Source organism: Tupaia chinensis, unplaced genomic scaffold (assembly GCF_000334495.1).
Source record: "Tupaia chinensis unplaced genomic scaffold, TupChi_1.0 Scaffold000542_1, whole genome shotgun sequence".
Classification (NCBI taxonomy): domain Eukaryota; kingdom Metazoa; phylum Chordata; class Mammalia; order Scandentia; family Tupaiidae; genus Tupaia; species Tupaia belangeri.
In genome coordinates this window covers 401,341-408,314 of record NW_006160055.1, presented here as the reverse complement: position 1 = coordinate 408,314, position 6,974 = coordinate 401,341, and positions in this window count along the sequence as shown.

The following is a 6,974-nucleotide window of genomic DNA, read 5'->3' as shown; positions in this document are numbered from 1 at the left end:
CAGTCCCGTTTCAAATGTCCCTGTTTACCACAGGAGTAACAGTGTCCGTTATAGGGCGGACGCCCAGTTTTGTGGTTGGTTAACTGGATAACTGCCGCAGCAAGGCCGGCGTTAGATAAGGGCCCTCCAATCTCCCTGCACACTTTCATCCACACCTCAAGCCCTTTACTTTTAAACGGCGCAATGGCTGCCCTGCATTCCTTAGTACATTGTTCAAAAACCAATTGTTTAACTAGGGGCATGGCTGTTTCGGGTCACCAAATTCGACCTGCCGCTTCCATCATGCGGGCTACAAAGTCCGAAAATGGCTCTGTGGGTCCCTGTGTAATCTTTGTAAGGTTGCCAGAGACTTCCCCACGGCTAGGCAGTGCTTTCCACGCACGTATGGCCAGGGTATTAATCTGATCATACACAACTTGGGGGTACCCGGTCTATTGATTTGCAAAGCGACCTTGGCCCATAAGCATGTCCAGGTCCCAATCAGCGTTGCCAGCTGCTGTTCATTAGCCAGTTCTAGGTAGTAGGCTTTCCAATCTAAGCGTTGCCCAGGGTTCAAACAGGCTTTCACTAGACTTTGCCAATCACCTGGAGTCATAGCGAGCCTGCCCAAAGCTTCCACCATAGCTACGGTGAAAGCAGCGGTGAAAGCAGCGTTGATGCCGTACGCTCGTACAGACTCGGCAAGGTTTTTAACGGTTTTGAAATCTAATGGTTCATGATACCGGTTGCCAGCGTTGTCAACAAACACTGGGAATGACTGCACTGTGCCATGCGCGCGAGCCTCCCTCCATACTTCACTGTTAAAAGAAGCGCCGCCTTCACCTACCGGCGCGGAGGGGTTAAATGGAGGCGGGGTCGAAAGCGAGTTGAGAGCAGCGGGCCTTGTAGAGTCCTGGGCTTTGTCCCGTTCTAATTCTAGTTTTTCTACTCGAGTCACGAGAGCTCTGAGCTCCTCGTCTGACTCTGACTCTGAGTCAGAGGCCGCCTCGCTGTTCCTCCCTGAGGAGCGCCCCCGCTCGACTGTTTTTACACACTTTTGGTCTTCTAAACAGGCGCCGATCAGTCGCCATAAGGGCTGGACACCGCCTGACAAGTTTCCTTGTTCTCGGGCACGGTCAATATCCCGTTCCACCTTCTCCCAGCTGCCCACCATGAGGTTGCCAGAGACAGCAAACTACGGCGCAACCGCGTCTATCTGATCAATAAAATCGGTTAGAGTCTTATCTCTCAATTTTAGTCCCTTTGTTTTCAACAGGGCTTTCAATGCTTGGAAAAGTGGGTGAGAAGGGGAATTACCCATATCTAAGTCTCCGGGATCAGGACTAGCCCGAATCCACAAAAGAGCTTTCTCTGTTGGAAAAGCCGGTTACGCCGTCGGGGGGAAACGATACCTCCCTTTTCACGGGAGCCTCTTGCCTCCTTAGCCGAGGACTTTATACCCTCCCTCTTCACGGGAGCTAGCCTCCCTTTACACGGGAGCCTTTTCTCCTCCTTACTGAGGTTTAACCTTAAGTTTCAAGTCTCCTTTCTTTGAGAGACTTACCAGTCGACTGCCCTGGAGCGTCGAAGTTCTGACCTTCTGGAGGTTCCCCGTACGGGCCACCACTTGCCGCTTTAATGACTACGCTGACAAGGTCTTCTCCGGAACGCTTTATTTCCCCAGGCTTTTTACAATCTTCTTCTCCCTTTTCCCCAACCCCCGGGGCCTTATATAGGGCCCCTAGCCAATCGGTTCATTGTCCACGTGCACGGAAACTAATCTTCGGGTGATGATTGGTTGCCTGTACTGTTCCCGTGATGATCATGTGCATACCACGTCACCGCTATGCCCACCTCCGTATAGTTGTTTACTTAAGTAAGGCCTCGAGGACTTCCGCTAGGCGCCATCTTTGGTGCCACGAGGGGAGAGGTTTTTTAGGGGCGCCTTACAAGACCAGCCTTTCCACCACCCTCGTTCCCAGTCCAAGTTTCCCACTGCTGAACATGTTCTGTGGGAAGAAATGTGTCCTGGGATCTTCTAGTGCTTCTCATGTCCATGGTGGGTTGGGGGGACAGCAGTCAAGAGTATCAAGAGTGAGCCTTACGGGAACCAGCAGTTAGCGTAATGGCTATGTCGCTGGACTCCCACGTAGTCGACCGCGGTTCGTGTCCCGGACCCGGTGGCTTAAAACTCATGCCGGGCGCGTGTGCGTGCGTGCCCAAGATCCCGAGAGGAGAATGGAGGAGAAGGGATTGCGGCATGACCATCCCCCCTGGGGGGTGATTTCTCGCTTTCTGTCTCTGTCTCTCTCTGTCTATCTGGCGAGCGCACGTGCCCTACAGTGAAAATCTCTCCAAAAAAAAAAAAAAAAAAAAAGAGTGAGCCTTACTAGATACAGACTTAAGTTCACCAAATCAGCCATCTTGGGTATCAGGAAGTCAGAGAGCACTCCCAAGCTCAACCAGCATCTCCCACCATGAGTCTCCTTCACGTCTCTCTTTCCCACACAAAACACACTCACATAGTCATTGAGGGTTTGACAAGAGAGCACTTGTACAGAATGGGGACACGATTTATAATCTGTCACCACAGAACACAGAGGAGTAGAATCATTCCTTCAACAGTATTTCTTGAGTGCCAACTGTTGCAGGATTTGGGGATTTAGTGGTGACCACACCAGGCAGAGACTTGCTCTAGCAAAGCTCAGGGCTTGTCTCCGAAGGGTCCTTGTCAAGAGGAGTTCTGGCTCTGAGCAGCCCGCTAAGAAAGGAAGAAAGCAAGAGTAAGTAAACTTCCACAGTCGCCGAATAACCCCCTTCACGTTAACAACCATCTGAGCACTAAATCCAGGAGATGTCAAGGAGGTAGGAGCCAATCCCTGAGCTAGAGGGCTCTATGGGCTGGCAACTTCCACTCATAACTCATTGCATGCAGCAAACAGAGTTGATACAGCCATGATCATCCCTTGTCCCATGTCCATTCCATGCCAGACACTGTACTAAACTCAGTATCAGGCATGACTCAGCTGCTCTGGCTAAGCCTCTGGAACAGCTTCTGATTCAGTAGGAGGGACACGCAGGAGAACATGTATTCACCAGTCACCTGAGTTGCCGGAGGGATTGGTGCTGTCTGCCTGGGTGAGGCAGAAAAACCAGATGACTCCCTGGGATGACTCTCAGAGGGAGGAGGACGGATTAAGATCACTCCGGTTCCAGAACTCTGCTCTTCCATCCTCTAATGAGAACTGAAGGAAGCACTGTTTTCAAAGGAAAATAGAGATATCATAAGCCCAGATGAAATGAGGCAGAGATTGAATTCCACCTGTGTGAACTCTGTTAGTTTTTATCCTTGTCCAACCTCTTTCAAGCTCTTTCTTTCTCTTTCTAATAAGTGCAGACTTGGCATAAATAATTTACCAACCACGCTATCACTAGGGCAGAGCAATCTGGGGCCTTTCTTTGAGTTATTTCTTCGTTTGCTTGTTTGTTTTTGTTTTTAGATTCTTGCTATAGGGTGCATACACTAGCCAGAGAGAGAGAGAGGAAGAGAAAGTGAAAAATCGTCCCCCGGGGGGATGGCCATGCCGTAATTCTCTCTCCTCCATTTTCTTCAGGATTCTGGGCATGCCTGCACCCTCATCCAGCATGATGGTAAAGCCACCAATTTCTTTCTAGCTCCCTCTGATATCTCCGGGTCTGTGTTTCAGGATCTGGAACTTCTCTGCCTAACTCGGCCTGCTCAGTCTGAACTGGTCCTTCTTGCTGCCCGAAATGTGTTCCTCTACTTACACTAACACCATCAGCCTTTTCCTCTGTCTCCCCGAGTTTGCGATGTCTGTCTCCATCACAATTCCCAGGCCCTGCAGGATGGGCTTCCTTAGTTCGTGGAATCAAGACAGCCTCCAGTCTATTTTGGGTGACATTAAGAAGTACCCCCAACCTACATGTCACATTCGAGCTCTTCGCATGCAGACGTGCAGGAAGAATGGCACTCTCATGCCACAGCAGAGTCGAAGGGGCCTAAAGACTCCCCAGCCCCTTTTAATGCGTAGAGGAGGAAACTGAGACCTGATCAAAGCAATCTCATGGCTAGACAGTGGTAAAGCTGAAACAAAGGCTCCTACTATAGAAGCAGTCCCGTAGCATTGTAGTTAAGGGAGCCAGATCTTCAAATCCTGGCCCACTTAAAAACCACACTGGACACATTTACATGGGTGCCGAGACTCCTGACAGGAGGGAGAAATAGAAGAGAAGGGATTTGGGGCATGACCATGTCACATTAGGGTGGTCCTTTCTCCCTCTCCCTACCCCGCAAGCCATTTCTCTGCATCTCTCTAAAGAGTACACACACTCTCTAGCAATGATTTTTAATTTCTAGTCAGTTCATTTTTGTTTCTTTGTTTAGATTTTTGCCATAGGGCACATGCACTAATCGAAAAAAGAGAGAAGGAAGGTGAGAAATCACACTCCCAAGGGGGATGACCACACCGCAATTCTTTCTCCACTGTTCTCCTCTTGGGATTTTGTGCATGCACACATATGTGCCCGGTGTGGTTTTCAAGCCACCAGTTCCAAGACTCAAACTGTGGTTGGCCATGTGGGAGTCCAGCAACTTAACCACTATGCCACCTGCTGGCCCAAATAAAGCTTTTTTTTTTGGAATTATTTTATTTATTTTTATTTGACCAGAGAGGGACAGAGAGAGAGAGAGAGAGAGAGAGAAAGCAAACCACCAGGTCAAGGACTGAAGCCATGGTCAGCTATGTGGGAGTTCAGAGCACTTAACCACCACGCCACCTGCCGGCCCCATAAAGCTATTTTTTTTTAAAGAATTATCTCCTTTATTTTATTTATCATTATGGTTACTTTTTATTTGACCAGAGCAAGACATACAGAGAGAGAAAAAGTGAGAAAGCAAGCTGCCAGGTCTGGGACTTGAACTGTAATCAGCCATGTGGGAGTCCAGTGCCCTTAACACCATGCCACCTGCTAGGTGTGTGTGCATGTGTGTCCAAAATCCCAAGAGGAGACTGGAGGAAAAGGAATTGTGGTGTGGCCACCCCACTGGGGATTCATTTCTCACTTTCTCTCTCTCTTTCTATTTCTCTGACTCTCTCTCTCTGTCTCTGTCTCTATTGGGTGAGTGCATGTACCCTATAGCAAAACTAAAAAAATAAGTTATATGAATGGACATGGAAAGATCTTCAAGAAATAATGTTGAATGAGATAAGAAAGATAAGGCAGCACGTGTAGCAAATGGCTTGCCCACTTGTGTTAAAAACCGCTCTAGTGTTTGTGGGCTGATAAATGTTCAGAAAATGGAAAGATATATACCAATCTGTTAACAGAAGTTACTGCTATGTTTATGGACTTGCCCATATGTATGTCTTATATTTTCTCATTGAATAGTAGTCTTCCTTTTTTTTTTTTTTTGAGAGTTTGTTTTTGTTTTTTTGTTGTCGTTGTTTTGTTCTGTTTTGTTTTGTTTGCTTGTTTTTGTTATAAGGTACATGTGCTTGCCAGAAAGAGAGAGACAGAGAGACAGAAAGCGAGAAATCACCCCCCCCAGGGAGGATGGTCACGCCGCAATCCCTTCTCCTCCATTCCCCTCTCGGGATCTTGGGCACGCACGCACACACACCCAGTGTAAGTTTAAGCCACTGGGTCCAGGACTCGAACCGCGGTTCACTACATGGGAGTCTAGCCAACTGCTGATCCCTAGGCTTCTTTTTTAAAAACTCCATTTTCTAGTGAAGTTGCTTTTTGGAAGGTGTCACATTAGTCTTCAGTGAGTGAGTCAGGCAGCATTGTTGATGTTAGACCAGGAAAGAACAAGGTAGCACCGAAGGTCCTGCAGCAGCATTTCTGAAGGTGCTCTGTGTTTAAAACGGACTCCTATTTAAAACGCAGGTTGACGGATGATGCCTGAAAGGACCAGGATCTTGACGGTAAGCAGATGGTACACTCAAGCTGAGTGAGGAGTTTTATCAAACAAAAGAGCTGAATAAAAGGACCTTTAAGACAAGTGTGGGAAGGATTTGGGGAAAGTAATGAGAAATACCGCAGTGCCCAAGGCCAGTAACTTAGAGCTGGTATATCCCTCAGCCTACAGAGGTAAGGCAAGGGAGCCATCGTGGCAGCCCAGAGGGGTTCCCATATGGTGACGAGCTGCTTGACAGGTGCCAATCACAGAAACCAACAGGGACAGGGTTGGGGGCATACATGCTCTGACTTGTCCCTGCTAAGAATTCTTAAAGCTTCTCTAGGATCCCACTGACTGAATTCAGCCCAGACCTCCACTTAAGACCCCTCGGTTGAGCTTAACCCAATCTCCTACCAGGATTTCCACTGGCTGAGCTCGGCCTGACCTCCTATCAGGGTTCTCATTGCCTGAGCTCAGAAACTAGAAGACATGGAAATCCACTGAGACAGTCCCAGGGCACAGTAGGGAGCAGAAGAGAATGAGCTCGAGAAAGGAACAACTCACCCCCCTAGCTTAAGGTTAGGTAAGGGTGAGAGTCCTATTTCTACTAAATCTGTGTAGCTGAGGGTCATTCCTGAGTATCGGAAGCCCCAGATAACTCAGATCAAGATGCAGATTTAAAGCTCTCTGACCCAGATGGTGGTAGAGTTACCCAAACTGGAGATGAGGGATTCCCTCTTGGAATTAGAATTGCTTGTGAGGGTAATTCCCTCCTTGCAGGTGTGTCTTATTTCCTGTCTTTCTCCACGTACACTTTCTATCTCCAAGGCCTCCAACTCCTGCTGACATCTAGTCAAATGGAACACAGGCTTGCACCAAAGCTTCCTCCTGGCCATTCCAACTGTCCTAGATGGTGCAGCCGAGGAAGTGGGGAAGGGAAGAAGGAGAAGCAGAGATCATGGCCCCAACTCAATATTCCTCCCCAAATAGCTTCAAGATATACACAAGGCACCTTCCCGGAGAAGACAGACACCACTGATTTCTCAACAGGGCCTTGGACAGTCTGATGTCA